This window comes from Ceratotherium simum, chromosome 24 (genome assembly GCF_057802395.1).
Source record: "Ceratotherium simum simum isolate JZ-2026a chromosome 24, ASM5780239v1, whole genome shotgun sequence".
NCBI lineage: Eukaryota > Metazoa > Chordata > Mammalia > Perissodactyla > Rhinocerotidae > Ceratotherium > Ceratotherium simum.
The window spans coordinates 16,846,805-16,865,515 of record NC_141923.1 but is presented as its reverse complement, the minus strand read 5'-3'; the positions used below and the strand labels follow the sequence as shown (position 1 = coordinate 16,865,515).

Here is an 18,711-nt window from a genome sequence, read left to right as displayed (position 1 = left end):
AAGAATGTCAGCTACTTATTTTCCCAACCTCCTCAATGCACGGTCACAAGCATGCGACCCAGGCTCCCTCAACCATAGAGACGTAAGTCAGACTTTGACCCAGACACTAGTGAGGCAGATGTGACGGAGTGGATCATGAAGTATTCATCTGACAGGTTTCTGTGTGTTTTCCTACCCCTCTTTTCTCTCTCTGGTATTTCAAAGGCTATTCCTAAGTAAGGGGCAAAGATTCCAAGAGGTATGCTTGCAGAACCACTTTTTCCTCTCCCAGAGACTAGATAAGCCTTGGCTAGGGGTGGAGACAGAGAGAAGGCAGAATGGCCACTCAGCCTGGAGTGGAAGGAAGGGTAGACGAGATTGAGTCTTCCTGCGGTCTTCCAAGTAGAATTAGCAGAACCTCTAGTATGCAGGACCGGAAGGGCAGAGATGAAGGAATTAGATGCAGAGCCCTCCTCTAGCGTTGGCACCAATTGCTTCACCACCTGTGCACGGCCCACCTCCCATGAGTCCTGGATCCTCCTAAGTCTCTTGAACAGAGAGTGAGGAACCTGGACACTGAATGGGGTGGAGACGTGGAGGGAGAGCCTTGCCCCCAATCAAAGTGGAATTGAACAGCACTAGGTGGGAGCTTCCATGCGGAAGGTGGAGCAGGCAACAGTAGACATGTCATTGGTGTTATATAAAGAAGAGGGACCATGTGGAATCCACTTGGGGAGTGGCAGCCACCATGGTGGTGTTATATCCCGTTTCCGGGGGCAGTCACAAGAGTGGTTCTAGCAGAGCATCCAGGGCTCAGAACCAGTGGGGTCAGCAGGGCCAGCTGCTGTCTGTGCCAGGCAGACACAGCAGTAGCTTCTTCCAGGACCTGTTCTGTGGCATGATTTGGGTCGTTGTTCTTGGCTGGGTACCTTCCAAGTCTGAGTCTCCAATCACCCCAGGGATTTGGTAGCTATCCAATATCCTTTATAAAAACTTCCTTTTCTGCTTAAATTAGCTATAGTTGGTTTCTCTTGATTCGGCTAACATGCCTGCCTGCAACTGCCTCTCCTGGATGTCAGGGTAAGATGGCTTCAGCCACTTTGAAGCAGATCAGGGACAAGGGACACAGCCCCACGGGGTCCCCCAATGACAGGCCTGGAATTCTGGGATCCAAGATCACCTAGAACTGTAACCAGATGTGATTTAACTGCTTTGGAAATAGCTCTCTGACATTCCTAAATCTTCAGAAAAGTCTTGTTAAAAATTACAGGTAATTTCAGCTGTGGTGTGGAAGGACCTGCATCCCTTCCTGGGATGGATAGTTATGGGGAGGGCAGCGCCAGCCTCCTCCTCCAAGGCCAGCAGAGCAGTGGCAACCACCACAAAGGCAGAGGGGTCTGCCACCTGCAGGAGGTGACCGGCAGCATCGCCAAGAGAGGTCGGTGGTTGGAACAGAGATTGGCACTCCAGAAGGAGTTGATGGGGAAGACACAGGCTGTGGCCAGGACAGACATAGGCACACATGAGTGACAACCCTTGCAAGTACTAGAGGGCAGGGAACCTTGGAAAGGGGAGTTGGAGTGGGATGTGCTATGGTGACAATGGAGCAGCAGGCATTGGGCTACATATAGATACAAAGAGAAGACTCAGGAGTACAATTATCAACACGTTAGTGGTGGATCTCTTGGGACGATGGATTGTCACGTGATTTTTTTCTACTCTGTCCTCTTCTGTGTTTTCCAAAGTCTCTACAACCACTATGCATTCTCTTTGTAATTTTTGTAATGAAAGAAAAGGAAAAGGAGTAGACATGGAAGAGAATGAGAGGGAGAGGGATAAGAGGAGAAAGGGCAAGAGAGAAGACAACGAACATGCTCACGACGCTGCAGTGGTTCCCTCGAGAAAGCACATGATGCCCTTGAAAATCATACAGTCTGTCTTCCTTTCTTTTGGGAAAGAGTGGCAACCATACTCTAGAGGGAAAACTGGAAAAGAGAAGGAGACGTAGATACTCCCTGCGGTAAAGTGAGAGAGATGAGCCCTATCTGAGCCTTCAGAATCCCAGGGACATTTGCCAGAGGTGGCAGTGGAAGCCGTGAGGACATGCAACTCAGTAATTGCATCCTGCCTGCTGCCCGTGCCACCTCCTCTTCCTACAGAATGCGGCCACCCCTTCCTGAGCGAAACAGTTGGGGACCCCTGCTGTTGGCAAGCACGTGCTGTCCCTCCCCGTCTTGTCCATAATACCAGTTATTTTTGCAGCTTACTCTCTAAAGGGACTGGATGTTTATCGGTGCCCAAATACAGCACCATTCCACGCTTCTGCGCCTTTTTAAAGGCTGTTCCATCAGCTAGAATGTTCTTCCCTTTTTATGCTTGTCAAACTCCAATTCCTTCCTGAAAACACAATTCCAATGCTGCCTCCTGCAGGAAGCCCTCCCACCTTCTAGTTAGAGTTTCTGAGTCCTCTTCCCTGCTGTCTTTGTTCCTTGCACATTCTCCTGTCAAGGGACCAGTTCATCCTGCACAGCTGTGTATCTGTCAATGTGTCTCCCCATCTTTGTATCCTGGGTGCCCTGCACAGTGCACCCTGCATGGTGCATATTCTTACACTTGCTCCCTGTTTTTTAGCACCTAGAGAAAATATAAGAGTAGTAACTGTTTAAGGTAAACTAGTCTATGAAGGAAATAAAATAAAAGTATTCATCCAGCAAGAGACCAACTATCAGGATTTTATAATGCAGACTCCATGTGCAAGCACATACGATAGAGAGGCACAGGAGATGGATATACACACACATGCACACAACACATATTTGTCAAATTGAATTGAATATTAATAGCATGGGAACTACAACAAGAGGAGAGCCTTGACTATGGACATTCACACAAGAATAGAAATTACATATGTATATTCCTGAAAGTTACACAGGAGCTCCCTAGAAATGTTTTTATAACCCCGTTATAAACTGTTTAGATTATAACACCCTAGGAGGTGACTGGTAAATCTGTGACGGTGTTTGTGGTTGTCACAACAATTGGAGGGACACTCCTGCCATGTGGTGGGCATAGGCAAGAAGGTTCAGATGTCTCGTAATACAAGAGTGAGTGTCACAAATCAGAGAACTATCCCAAATTTAGCCTGAGTTTTGAATGTCCCACTGAGAAAAATTCACGTTTATAATTAACTGAGCTGAGAACTTAACTCCCCTTTAAATATAAACACAGAAACACACACAGAAACTTTTTGCACTTTCAATACAGGCTGAACTTTACAAGAATATGACTCCCATGTAAATTGTGAGAAGGCTGAACTTTGATTAGTTGGAACCGTGCCAAGAATTGTTCTCTATTTTGGAAAACCACATCCCTGGCAGCAAAGTCCCCTGCAGCATCTTAGTCACTGATACAACACACTGAACCGGACTGCATCTGGGGCTCCTGCATTCTCATATAGATGTAAGGGTCTCACTGCCTCTCTAGGCCTCCTGGGGTTTCGGGAGCAAGCACCTACTACAGAAATATGTATTATTTTATTGTAAATTACCTTCCTTTTATTTCTCCTTCATATTGTAGCCAGAAAATTGCACTGAATCTTTCAAAACTAGTTATGTAGTTAAATTGCCCTATCTATGAAATTCATTTCAATGTGGTAAAGGGGCATTAACACTTGCTATAAAAGGGGGTGTTGGGTATTACAGGGTTGAGAACCACTGGATAAAATTCAACTGTACATTGCATTTAAGGCTACCTTGAGAAGTCTGTAGAATTACACTTGCAGTGTCGCCTGATGAGATAAAAGTCCCCATGCACATAAATGCCATGTGCAATGAGCACTATCAGGGGACAGCCCCCTACTGAACTGCGCTTTCATCAGAATAATTCCACTTCAAAGGTTAAAACTGGTTTTTCTCCCATTGACATTTATTTGCATACGAGACTACTTTTGGTCTCAAGCTCATTTTCTGTATCAAAATGTATGAGGTCATGGCTAGTAGCGCTCATTCATTCATTCACCAGGCAAACGTGCCAGGCCCTGTGCTAGCGACTGTGCTGACAGGGCAGATGGGATCCGCTCTCCTGGCGTTCTCAGGCTGATGGGGATGGCAGGTGCCGGTCATGTAACTCCAGTTCAGGGAGATGAATGTTACTCTAGGGGTGTACAGGGTGCTGGCCTCATTTAGGAGTCAGAACTCCTGAGAATTCTGAAGAACTGACACTTATACTGAGGCCAGGAGGAAGATGAGGACAGGGTACGTACAAGGCATCGTAAATGTCACATGCGAAAGTCTGGAGATGAAAGAAGGTGGCACATTCAGTGCAAACACATAGGCCCTTTGAATTTCCTCTGTGGAAGCAGCAATTTCTCCCCAAACACCGTCCTTACTCCAAGAAAGAATGCTAACTGTGAAAAACTTCTAAAATTTTGATTAATATGAACTTTTCACAAAAATCTGGTTGGTGGGTTCATTTTTGTTGTTGTTTCCCTAATCATAGGGGAGAATTTGAATTCAAGACATTTCTAGAAATATTATTAAAACTAAAAGCTTGTGATCATTTTTTTTAAAAATAGAAAAGAAATGGAAAGCAACGTGCCCATTTTTCACCCAGTGATGGGCAATCTCATCAACCCCCCTCCCCCCCAATAGAGGCTCCCAGAAGCAGGTGTGACATGTTTATACGGCCATCTGGACAGGTCCTCTTCCTCCTCCTCCCCGGAGAAAGCTGACAAGACTCCAACAGGGAGGCAGGAGAAAAATACACCTAATAGAAATACAGAATCAAAGGGCTAAGGACAACTGAGACTTTTTTGAAGAGCAGCAGAGGCAAGAAGCAAACAGTAATGTCAGAAAAAGGATGAAAGGCAAAAAAGAAAGTGGTAATAACACTGCAAGAACACCATATGGCATTCATATGTCATGCATCTCATTCTAAATGTTGATATTTGCTTTCTTATTAGCTTTGCTGCCAACTCTGTACAGCACTCAGTGAGACTCAGTTTTAAAAAATTACACAGAAGCTTGCTGTACTCTACCCTTAACGTCGGACATGATTTTCTTTTTGTAATTGCATGCTATATATCCCTGTTTCTAATTGCTCAGACTAAACTGCAAGGCAGTGTGAAATTAGAAGGGAAAGTCCCGATAACTCATAGGAGCTACCAAAGGCATTTGTTTTTGCCTACTCAGCAGTACGGGGAACCTGGGGGGTGGGGGTACAGAGGTAGACAGCTAAATATTAATAATAATAATTCAACATGAGCCTTTTCAACCATTCCAAGCTCATGTAGAAAGATTGTTTACAGTAAAACTCACTTCTGCCAAGGAATGAAAAAGCTAACCAAGGGGACACTACTGTCTAAGTGGAGCCACAGTGGCAAGAGTACAGCATCCAAATGTGAGAGACAGGATTTGAGCGCAGCAAAATCTGTCTTCTGAGGAAGGGCAGGTATCTTTTTGGAGGAAAGTCTAGGAATATTTTGATGCTTTGTAAACATATGAATTAGTCCGCATGTTCAAGATCTAGTAAGAACATACACAAGCTGAGAGGCAATGTAGCTAAAATAAATTCCTTTCCATTCTTTGATTTTCCTTTTACTAGCATCTATGTATGTGGTGGAATATTATGGACCTTAATAGTCCATAATAAGATACACATCTTTGTAAACAGTTGCAACCCGTGAAGCGTGGGCTGAGGATGCAGAGTACAGCCTCCCCCCTTGCTCAGACTGAAGGGCAGGGGCATGCTCAGACCTTCTGTATTCTTCCTTAGCTGAGTCACAGCCAATGCATCGTTTCCTCCTAGGGCAATGACTGATGACTGGAGTTTTGTCCCAGGCCCAAGGCCTCCTGCCCATCGGATTCCCTCTGTATGTTACTGCCCTTTCTGCTGTTCCCTCCACTTCTCCAGCCCCACCCACTTCCATGCCCATTCCCAGGAAGGGTAGGATTAAAGGCAGCATCAGCAAGTATCTCGTCTTCATTCGAGTTTGTCAGGGGTGCTGCAAAGCCTACACACCCTGGGTGCCTGGAAAGGAATCTGGTTCGCTTCTCTCTCCTCTCCAATCAATTCACAATCAATAAGTATTTACTGAATGCCTCCAAAGCACTTAGCACAGAGCAGATACCGCAGCGGTGCAGGAAAGAAAGGCATAGTAGCCCTTAGCTTCAAGGCCCTTACGCTTTACTTAAGGAAAACAGTCCATTAGCAACATAAGACAGGTGCATCATTGAAGATGTGTGTGACGTCAAATATACAAGCTGGAATTCACCAGTCCCACCTCTGGGTTCCCATAGCTAACAGCGGGCGTGCTTATCACAACAGTGAACAACATTTTCTGAGTGCTGACTATATGCCAGGCATTGCCCTCATGCATCAACTAAGTACCAGAAGAGGGAGCTACTATTTTTAACCCCATTTTTCAAATAAGGAAACTGAGGCACGACCCAAGGTTGCATGGCTGGTAAGTGGTCGATCAGGGCTTATGCACTGAGGATTTGTGACTTCAGAGGTTGCCTGCCCTAGCCCTGGTCTCATTATGGACATTGGTCTGTACACATGCCTGTCTTCTCCTTGGGAGAAACAGCCATCTCTGGTTTACTGCCATGTACCCCCACAGCGTTGAGAACACAGAAGGCGTTATTTGATCACTGTTTATGAAATTGACCTGGGAGACGTATGCAGGAGCAGCCACAATCGGGAGCTGGACAGTGAATCACGGTGAGGTGAATAAAAGGATTTCAGAGCAGCAGCAAGGCCAGGTGGAAACCGGACATCACCAGCATGCAGAGGCCCAAGGTGGCCTGGCGTTGAGCCGCCCTCCCTCCCAGCAGCTCTGCTGCAGGCGGGAGCTGAGGAAGCAGGATGGGAATAAACACAGGGACACAGCTGGAGGTGAGGGCACGGGGGGTCGGGAGGGTCCAGTGCAAGAGGGGGCGAGGCACGGGGCATGGCCTTTCCACTTTACCCCCAAGGTAACGGAATGGCAGCTGTCACAGCAGCCAGGACTTGAGGCCAATCAGATAGCAATTTACCAAATGCTGTCTTTGTGGCCTATAAAAGCTGAAGAAAAAAAAAAAAACAGAAAATAACAACTGTTGGTGAGGATATGGAGAAACAGGAGCCCTTGTGCATTGCTGGTGGGAATGTAAAACAGTACAGTACTGTGAAAAACAATATAGCAGTTCCTCAAAAAATTAAACATAGAAATACCATATGATCCAGCAATTCCACTTCTGGGTCTATACCCAAAGGAACTGAAAGCAAGGACTCAAATAGTTATTTGTGCACTCATTGTTCATAGCAGCATTATTCACAGTAGCCAAAAGGTGAACCAACCCAAGCATCCATCAACAGATGAACGGATAAACAAAATGTGGTATATACATACAGTGGAATATTAGTCAGCCTGAAAAAGAAAGAAAATTCTGACACATGCTACAACATGGATGAACCTTAAAGACATTATGCTAAGTGAAATAAACTAGTCACAAAAGGATAAATATTATATGATTCCACTTACATGAGGTATCTAGAGTAGTCAAATTCATAGAGACAGAAAGTAGAATAGAGGTTGCCAGGGGCTGGCGGGAGGGGAGAATGAGGAGTTATTTTTTAATGGGTACAGTTTCAGTTTAGGAAGATGAAAAGTTCTGGAGGTGGATGGTCATGATGTCTGCACAACAATGTAAGTGTACTTAATGCCACTGAGGTGTATATTTAAAAATGGTTAAAATGGTAAGTTTTATGTTATATATATTTTACCACCATAAAAAGAAAATAGGTATAAGGAAAAAGTGGAAGCAGGCTCTAAAGCATCCCACTAACTCATGGGGTTACCTTAAGTGAAAAGAGAACCTCTTTGCAACAGTCACTCTGGCCAGGACAAAAATGTTAATTCTATGAAAAAAAGAGAACCCAGAACGACATGGAAACAGCGCTGATTTGAAAAGCCAGTGTTGCTCTGCCCCTTTGTACTCAACTTTTCTGAGTATGGGAATTCTTTTTGAACATTCAACACAAAAATTCCTCGATCCTCACACAACAATAGAATGTTAGGTACCCATTGACTGTGAAAACATATAAAGAAAAAAAGATACTATGAATTCAGGAATCACATTTTAAAATGAACTTAAATGAATTATTGATGACAACCCCTCTACATATACTTGGAAAAGGATTGTACATGTGTGAAGGATACTGTTGATTCTGTCTACCAGCTATGCTTGATGCACAAAAGTTTTCTCTGATCCTTTAAAATAGCACCTCAGGCCCCCGGGGCCCCACCACCCACAGGGTGAGAGCCACAGCTCTATACTAACAAGAGACTAAAACTCAGCGGTAAACTTCCAAGACACAGTGCAGAGCCATTAAGTCAAAAATGCTATGATGCACAAATGCAGCTCTTCTTAGTGAATAAAAAGCAAAGCATTGTCCCCCAGGAATACAAAGTGTATTTCCTATAACGGGAATGCACATTTCCTAGGCTGGATTCACTTCAGGCAGGCCTTGCTTACACAAAGTCTTCAGAGCCTGCTCAGCAGTGAGATCGTACCATGCCTGTCCTACTGCCACCTCCCAAGGGAGCTGCCTCTTTGGGGTAAAGGTTCAGGACACTGGCATGCCTCTCAGTAATGATGTATTCTAAACATTTTCCCTTTCCTATAGCAAAAGGTCCTAAAGCTATTTGGAATTTATCAGCAACCACTGACATACCAGTCATTTAGGAATCATCCCCAGTGCCCCCTGAGTGTAAACACACAGATCATATACCAGCTCCCAGATGGGCAGACAGTTCAACAAGAGCATCTCTCAATTTTCAGGACCCTACTTTGTCAGGAGCTACACAGACTGAGTCATTACTTGCTTGGCTCACAGAAGTCGCATGAGACTAAATGTAAAAGAGAAAAGAAAGAGAAAAGAGGTGCTTTTTTGCATTGATAAATGTAATTTTAAAAAAGAGTTCTATAAAAGGGCAAAAGATTATTATTCTATTAAATCAGTGCCTTCCAGAGGAACCAAACTAGCCTGTGAAAATTAGTGGTGAAGGATGAACATGGGAAATCATCCATCTATTAGTTTTATGATACTAATAAAAATGAGTCCTAATAAAATCCTTGCATTAAATTCATAACTCAAAAGTACTTGAAAGTTTTAGAAACAAGTTACCATGTAGTAGATCTAAAGCATCACTGGACTTGTGGTGGCCCCAAAATGCAAAGATATAAAATGTCTTAATTAATAAAACCCCCAGGATTCTAGGAAGTGATCATCTCTTCAACGGGCAAGTCCCAGCAGATCATGAATATTCATAAAAATATTCCAAAGACTTTCTTCTATTGGATGACTGTTTAGAAAGAGCTTCTTCCACAACTTTTCCTGAATTTAGGGCTGAATTAAATCCCCAATGGGAATTAAAATCTTGGTATTGACACCCTCAAACTCCAGGTTCTCAAAACCACTGAAGCAGAGCATCAAGGCAATCTGAGGAAGCCAGAAAAAGGAGAACGATTTTTGAGGGCAAGACCGGCTGCCTCAGCTCACCAAGGGCTTGGCTTTGAGCTGTGTGTCCTCCTATTGTCAACATTGAGTGGGTTGTACAAAGTGGAGCAATGAGGTGGAAGAACAGAGAGTGGAGAGTATCATCTGCCTGGCAACTCCTCTCGCAGAGGTGGGCCAAAACGAGTCAGCCATCGGACAGTACAAGTGCATCTTTGATAATCCCACTTTCACATTAGTCACATGGTGGACATGAGCAAGGGGGCACTTAAATCCTAGATTAATCTCCAGAGGAAGAGAACACCAAGAAAGAGATGTTTGCTAATAACGAACCAGATTAAGGAGATAGAGCAGGTGCATAGAAAAGAATCAGAGGCTGTGGTCCAATTCAAAGTATCAACAGAGGATATGAAGTTGGAAAACTAAAACCCCTTGGGAGCAGATAAAGACAGGGCCAATATTAGCTTTTTCTCCACTGGCCATTTTTATCTGTCCCCAGGTCTTACTACACCTTTTGTGAAGACTCTTCTGAACCATCAGATGCTACCCCTACCTTACAAGAGAAAGAAGGAAGGATAGTGGAAAGACTAAGTCTATGCATGCACGCTACAGCAGGGAGACCTGGTTTGGAATCCTTGCTCTGTCACTTGTGGGCTGGGTGACCTTGGACAGGTCACTGAACCAATCTAAGCATTTCAATCTCATAAAATTAAGAAGGCAATGATAGTCTCTTTGAGAGGTTGTTGTATAGCTTACTCTAGGTAAAGCCACAACCCAGTGTCTGGTATAGAATAAACCCTTGAAACAGATTAGCAATTTACCTCTAGACTTCAATACTGAGGTGCCATAATATTCCGTCTGACCTCGACCAAATCCTGTTGGACAAATGACAAATCCAAGGCTCCCTACAAAGGTCACTACGTACAGAAGTTCACTAGTGATTGCCCACCCCACAGTGACAATCAGATTCCCAGAAGTCACCTGTGATCAAAGTTTGCCAGAAAGAAAAAGAGAGACTATGTTAAAGCTAGCTTAAAAATGTTTAAATGTAGGGGGCCAGCCCTGGGGTGTAGCGATTAAGTGCGCGCCCTCAGCTGCTGGCGGCCAGGGTTTGGATCCCAGGTGCGCACCGATGCACCACCTGTCAGGCCATGTTGTGGCGGCGTCCCATATAAAGTGGAGGAAGATGGGCACAGATGTTAGCCCAGGACCAATCTTCCTCAGCAAAAAAGAGGAGGATTGACACGGATGTTAGCTCAGGGCTGATCTTCCTCACAAAAAAAAAAAAAAGATTAAAAAAAAATGTTTAAATGTTAAACACTCTCCAGGCAGTATTTTAAGTAATTATACTTTAGGCAGAGTTTGATAGCTTTGCTGTTTATAGAAAAGAGTGAAGATGCACTTACTTTAAAGGCCATTAAAATCTATAACCTGTAAGTGATGTCAGACAGCACAGGAAACCCCAGAGGGACACTGGTCAGTTACCAAAGAGAAGCCAAGAAAGAGGAAGAATCGTACATTAGATTAGTCCCTACTGGGTCAGCTAAAGATAGTGCTGAGACAGTTTGCCTGCTGAAGAACAACAGCAGAACAGTCTATCTTTACGTATATCATCAGAGTCAAGTACTCTGGCATTTTCCCTTATTGGTGAGAAATGATCTTATTACCAGAGTATAGAGCGTCTAAACCCTCTTTAAGGACCCATCTGAGAGAGGAGAGTTCTGAGCAGAGATGGCACTGGCGCTGAAGAACTGGACAGGACCGTGGTGGAGACACCAGAGCTCATGTGGAAGTCAGCCAGGGGACCAGGGTATGCCCCTTGGGACCTGTGGGGCAACTGACCCGTTACATCCCAGCAGAGTCGTGGTTCTTAACTGGGGTGATTTTGCCCTCAAGGGGACATTTAGTAACGTCTGGAGACATTTTTGGCTGTCATAACTGGGGGCATCAATGATACTCGCCTCTAGTGAGTAGAGGCCAGGGATGTTGCTAAACATCCTACAATGCACAGGACAGGTCCCGTGACAATTATCCAGCCCAAAATATCAATAGTGCCAAGACTGAGCAACCCTGCGTGAGAGGAAGGGAGAACAGAAAAGACATCATGGACAGCGTCGCGGGCTTTCATTAAGAGATTTTGTGTAGTCTGTTTTGTGGATGCCATTTATGTAGTTCGTCCCAAGTGCACATCCAGACCTATCATTAAAGCTAGACAATATCCTTAAACTAATTTAGAAGAGATCTGTTTGATAAAGCCTTGAAAATATTTGCCTTCTTTGCATTTTAAAACAATTACCTCCCACCTCCTTCTAGCCCCTTAGGGAAAGTAAGAAAGCAATTGTTCACATTAAAACCAAGGTCTTCTCTCTGATCAAGATAAACTCACATTATGCATGTAACATTAATCCTACTGAGTTATGGCTCAGGAATTTTTATTACACTAGTATACACCAGTGCGGGCAAGTTATAGCGGCAGACGGACTCATGTACACACACAGACTCTCGGGAACTCTCAGCCCACCACCTGGCCCTCCCTCCCCAACCTATTTAGGCATAATGCTGGTGTGCATAACTAATGCCCCAATGAACATTTCCACTACCAATAGGAATTGGAAATTGTAGCTGAACCCACAGAGCTGAAAATAACACCCAGCTTCCAAAACAAGGGTTTTTACCTTCTTGAAATACTAATTCTTTTAAGTTAATCCTATTGATGCCAGGAGCTAGCTCAAAGACACCTCGTGAGAAACAGAAGCCTCTTACCAAATGTGCTTCTCAAAGTCTTTCCTAGATTCGTGCCAGGCACATGGCAGAGGCCTCCAGGAGTCCTCAACTTCCGCCACTAGCCCCTTCCAGCAATCGAAATTGATTGATCAGCCCACTAACTGAACATCATTAGCAGATTGCGATTGTCATCACCCCATCTTAAGCATTTGGCAGGCTCTAAAGTCCCCAAGTAATCATGGCATTGATAACCCTAGGGCAGTGTGTTAATATTTGTCAGCTATGCCCAGGCTCCTTTAGCTCCAAAGGCAAGTAAACATTTCTGCCGTACCCTTGGGAGAAAAGGCCAAAGAAGAAAAAAAGTGTTCCTAGTTTTAGAGGTAATATCACAAAGCCTGCTGATCAGCCCGATAAAAAGAGGCAGCTGCTTCCTACCAGAGGCCAAAGTCCAACTCAGAGCAAGAATATGGGATCCAGTCCAAAATCTGACCAGCTTTCCTATTGCATCCTATCAGGCGACAATCGGCCTGGCCCAGCAAAAGAGCCAGCCCACGGCAGGGGAGAGAGGCTGCCTGCTTCCAAAATCTGCTTTGGAACCCAAGCTCAGCCCTGCTTGATCCCAAATAATTATCTTTCCTTGCTAACTGCCCAGATTTCCCCTGGAAAACTAGGAAGAATTATTTTTACTTTATATTAAATAAATACTTATAAATCATCTCCATGAATTAATATGGTATGTTCAAAAATCCTAAACTCCACATTGGTTTCATGGTGTGGATTAATATATCTGACAGTAAATATTTTCGGCCCACCTGGAAGAGGTTAAGGCAGGATTACTGGTTCAAGTCCATGCTGTGCCCCCAACTCACTGTGTGGCCCTGGCTAAGTCTCTTAACAAATCATGGGCTCCATTTCTCAGATGTGAAATGAGTCTCACTAGGGCAGGGTACCCCAAAGAGTGATCCACAGGCCATTTGTTCTAAATCCCAGGGATGCTTGTCACCCTAGAGTGAGGCCCAGCAATAATTCCAGGGAATATGCACATGAGATTACTAGTGGTCACCAATTCACCCACCCCCTCCCCTTTCTGGAAATCAAACAATGCATTCCAGGCCCCCTTTGCAGTTGGATGGGGCCACGTGACTAGTTCAGGCCAATGGGCTCTTACTGGAGGCCAAAGCTCTTGAAAGCCAGTGTGCAATGCCCACCTCTCTTCCCCTAAAAAAACCCGAAAGCCTAGAGTGTTGCCTGGACTGCAGCAGACCTAACAGAGGTGAGAGTAAACAGGGGTTATTTGTTACCACAGCATAAGCTAGTGTCCCTTGACTGATTCAAGGATCCCAAAGGCCATCTGACTTACGACAAGAGGAAGAAAGGACAGCTTCCCTATGAGTGGCCTGTGGAGCAAGCAGTTGACTGATACCTGTGGAGGATGCCCTCATTTGTTAACCCCAACTTCTTCTTTGCTAACAGAATTCTAATTTTATTCATCACAGCAATGTGGTCATCCCCAGGAGATGAAACATGATTCCTCCTGTGCTAAAGGTTCTGAAACTTTAGTAGGCATCAGAATTATCTGGAAAGCTTGGCAGACACAGATCGCTGGGCCCAAACTTTTCCAAGAATTTTCATTTCTCATGAGTTCCCAGAGGATTCTGATGCTGCTGGTCCAGGGACCGCTCATTGAGAACTACTAAATCAATCCACCCCATTCTCCTTTGTTAGATACTCACTTTCCTAACCTCCCTTGGAGGTGGGAATCGTCATGTGACCCAGTTCTGGTCAATGAGACAGAAGGGGAAGTCTGCAGGGTAACTTCTGGGAAAGATTTTTCTCCCATAAAAGGAGAAATTTTTGTCTTGCTGTAAATGTGATTGAGTGAAAATACGATGTTTGGTCTTGAGGCAGCCATCTTGCAAACCACAGGATGACAAGACTGAGGATGAAAAGTCAACGTGCCAAGGAGAGCAGAGCAGAAAGAGAACAAACTTGATATACTTGTACGATATTGTGATTTATAATAAGAAATATATATTTGGTCTTCGTCCTATTCCGAGCACAGAGCTCCTAAAATCCTTGCAATTTCTAGCCATGAGAGTGATACAAGTGTCTTTTGTTATGTTAAGGAGATGACTTTTGGGTCACCTAAGGATGGGGCTGGTTGCCAGGGGAACCAACCAGGAATAGAGAGTTGGAACTTTCAGTCCCAACCCCTGATTTCTGGGGAGAGAAGAGAGGCTGGAGGTCGAATCAATCACCAATGGCCAATGATTGGATCAATCATGCCTATGTAATGAAGCCTCCATAACAACTCAAAAGCAGGGGTTCAGGGAGCTTCCAAGTTGGTGAACCAGAATGCTCCCACATGCCAACTTGCCAGGCCCAAACTTCCACAGGGACAGAAGCTCCTTTGTTCAGGATCTCACCCTATGCATTTCTTCATCTGGCTGTTGATTCGTATCCTTTAATATCTTTTGTAATAAACCTGTAATCTAGTGAGTAAACTGGTTTCCTGAGTTCTGTGAGCTGCTCTAGCAAATTAATTGAACCCAAGGAGGGGGTTGTGGGAACCTCTGATTTATGCCATTCAGTCAGGAGCTTAGGTAACAATCTGGACTCATCTGAACTGGAGAACAGTCTTGTAGGATTGAGCCCTTAACCTGTGGGATCTGATGCTATCTCCAGGTAGACAGTGTCAGAATTGAGTTGAGTTGTGGGACACCCAGCTGGTGTCAGAGAATTGCTTGGCAGTGTGGGAAAAAATCCACACATCAAAATTGGTACCAGAATCCTTAACTTGTCATTGGAGAAGTGATGTACCAAATCTGAAACAACCTTCTTCCAGGCTTCTTGCTACTCAAGATAAGTGTCGAATTCTTAACCCACTGTTAATCAGTGTTGGGGGCAATGTCCATTTTCCTGGCTTCATGTTCCATCTGGAAGGACTTCAGCTAGAGTAACACTCCAGGCCTCTACCCTCACTGCTCAACCAGACAAGTGACCTAGCTGGTGGACTTAGCAGAAGAGATTGAGCTCCTTCAGCTCAGCCCACTTCTTCTCCCATTTGAAACCATCTCCTGCAGGGAGGTGCACTCTGTTTTGCTCTCTATGATGCAGCAAGGTTAGTAGGGCAGACCTTGCCCTCATGGAGGAGGCCTGTGCTACTGATGACTGAGAGGGAGTGGGAGGCAGAATTTCTAAAATGGCCCTTGAAGATGTCCCACCCTAATCCCCAGAACCTGTGATATGATGAGCTATCACTTCTATGACTATGGGATGTTATAGAGCACAGTTGACCTTAAGACAGGGAGATTATCCATGTAAGCCTGATCTAATCACATGAGCCCTTAAAAGCATAGCACTTTCTCTGGCTGGTGGCAGAGGGGTAGAGAGGAATTCAGAGAAATACAAAGTCAGAGAGATAAAAGAAGGTTTCCATGCTGGCTTTGAAGATGGAAAGGCCATGTGCCAAGGAATGCAGCTTCTCTAGAAGCTGAGAACGGACCCTACCTGACAACCAACAAGGACATAGGAATCTCAGTCCTACAACCACAGGGAACCATTTTTTGCCAAAACTTGAATGAATTTGGAAGCAGATTCTTCCCCAGATCCAGAGCCCAGCCTGGCTAACACCATGATTTCAGCCTTGTGATATCCTGAGCATAGCACCCTGCCAAGCCTGACGGGACTTCTGACCTACAGAACTGTGACATCATAAATGGGTGTTTTAAGCATCTACATTTGTGATAATTTGTTACACACAACATAAAACTAATATAGCAGAGAAGTCTTTCTAATTTAGGGTGAACTGGTTAGTAAGTCCTTTTGGCATCAGGGCTAAAGCTACATTCTCTGATCAGCTTATCAGCAATAAGGCCGACATTTTAATCTCCATCTGACTCCTATGTCTATTTCTTAATTAGTTCTGAACTTCAAAGGGGAAAAAAGAGTTTTTATTCACCCATAAAACCCCCAACCATTATGTATTTTATTACTCTGCAGCCAAAAGCATTCCTAAATAATACCATAACACTCAGCAATTTTTTAAAATGGGGCTCAGACAGGCAGAAGGACCCAAATCATGTCACCTCACACTACAGGCACCTAGAAGGCTGATTTATATTGTATCTTTACTCCATGAAAAATCCTCTCTTCCGAGGAGCTGAGAGAAAACATAACAGATGAAGGGAAAGGCTTAACAGTCACTGAGCAGGTGGGAAAAATACAAACCTTGCCCATGGGAACTGAAAATTCACACCAAGCTTTGTTGGTTTATATAACTTCAATTCTCAAATAATCACCTTAGAGTAACTGGTCTTTTAGATGCAGTTGAAATGAATGGCAAAGAGCTTTGAGATTTTCTACCAAAACTACACACAGCAAGCAAACTGCTGCAGAATCAGTTGTTTGTATATTCAGGAAGCATGCTTACATTCCTCCTGGAACTCAGTCATCCCTTCCAACAGGATCCTCCAACACTCTGCAAATGCATACATCGTGTGCTGCCAATTTGATAATATACTGCCGTCTCCTTCCTAAAAGACTCCCAGTCTTTGATGGCGCTGCAAGAAACTGAGTGGGCCATCAGCAGAAAAATGAAATGTGAGATGTTTAAGGCTCTGTCCCAGAGTCTGTTGAATGATCCATTTGAGAAGCAGCTTTAAGGGGAAGGAGAACAGTACTCTCTATTTGTAGTCCAAAATCATCAGGGGAAACTAAGTCCTCAAATTTGGTAGCAAATGTAGTCAAAATGATTGCAACCTCTTCCCTCATTCAGAATACCGTAACTACATTATATTTTTGCTAAAGGGGGATTTCAAAAGCTTTTATCCAACTCTTTCTTTCTACAGATAAGGAAAGTGAGAAGCTACATAAAAACAAAAATGTCAGATCAGTCATTTCTCTATTTGAATCCTGTGCTTCCGAGAGATCAATCTGCCAGATTCATTTTTCTCTCACTCAAAAGGCCATGAGGCCATGGCTTAAAGGGCAGTTCCGAGAAGTTCAAAAAAGCTCTTGGAGATGGGGTTGTTATATCTGGTTTAGGGAGACCTGAACATCTGAGAATCAGAGAAGATGAGCACTGACGGTTTTCATGGTGACCACTGAGCCCAGGTGCAGGCTCTAATGAGGCCGCTGGCCAGCCAGCACTTAGGGGACAAAGGTTGTAGGACATTCCAGAAAAACCCGCACACCGCCGAGCTACTCAGATGAAATCTGAATGGGTGGCTATCCTGCCAAGGAGAGCCTCTTTCAGGAGACAGACACACAGCAGCTCTGAACAATACATGTCTGGCCCTGTGCCAAGCTCTTTTCCATTTATTATTTCATTTAATCATCACCAAAATCTTATAAAGTAGATTCGAATTCTATCCCCTTTTGCCGATGAGTAAACTGAGGCAGCTCACCCAGGATCACTGAGCTTGTAGGAGGTGGCTCTAAGCCAGCCACAGTGCCTTATTCCTCCACTCTACTCCATCAAACCTGAAACAGCTCACCTGGGCAGCTCCCTCGCATTCTTCTAAAGAGAAGTTTGTCATGATTTCTTGTCTCAGAGAGAAAAACAAGTGCAGATTTAGAGCTTACCGCTGATCTATCTTTGCCCATCATTGTTAGATTCTGAAAAAGATCTCAAATTGTCAATTTAAATAGCAAGTCATCATAAGAAATAACTCTCTGAAGAAGGTTTGAAAGACGAGAATTAGGTCAATCATGAGAAAGAGAGCAGAAATGACCTTACACTTAAGCAAACAAGTGTTCTGTTAAATCATATGAATGGGTGTGAGTTAAAGGGCATTGGGAACCCTAGTCCAATCACATCTACTTCACATGTCTGTCACTGATGCTAGGAATGCCATCTTTAGGAAACAAATTCCTTGAGTTGAGATTTTTGTTCCTTGTTTGAAGGTAAGTATTCTCAAGAGGAAAAAACCCACTAAGACAATAGCAATCATCAACACCTTAGTATAAATTAGTACATCAGGGTACTATTGCTGAGGGAGCACTTAGCAGTGGAAAGAGAGAGAGGAAGGAGCCATGAGCAGACAGATATAAAGCACAAAACAATAGCTGGGAAAGGCAGGCTTCTGGAAGAGGTCTTAAAAGTCAGGATCAGCCTGAAGACACTGTGCTTGGAAATAAAAAGGAGTGAAGGGGTTCCAATAACAAAATGGATGGATTTACAATTCTCTACTTTATTGCAAATATCCTAAGGAACCCGTCTTACGTCTTTAAGAAGAAACTGAGTGTGTCTCACGTCTTCAGAAAATCTGTGTTGGCAAATTCAGCTTAACCCTCTTGTGTTATGATTCCAGAAATACCAGTTTAAAGAAGGAAACTACTCAGGAGAAGAGAGTTTAGGTAGAGTACCTGTGACTACCATGGGTCAAAACAGAAAATACGACCATAACATTAAACTATTCCATTAAAAGTGATAATGATATCATAACACCCTGATAATTCCTTCTGGATCCCATCAGGACAAAGCCAATTGGATCACAGAGGTTAGGG

The 18,711-nt window shown here is 44.0% G+C and overlaps 1 protein-coding gene across 1 annotated transcript in view; it reads right to left on the bottom strand.

The window, feature by feature from the left end:
* KCNK10 (potassium two pore domain channel subfamily K member 10) overlaps window positions 1-18,711 on the bottom strand; it is a 73,810-nt gene that overhangs the window by 22,914 nt on the left and 32,185 nt on the right. The gene's annotated exons all lie outside the window — the stretch shown is intronic.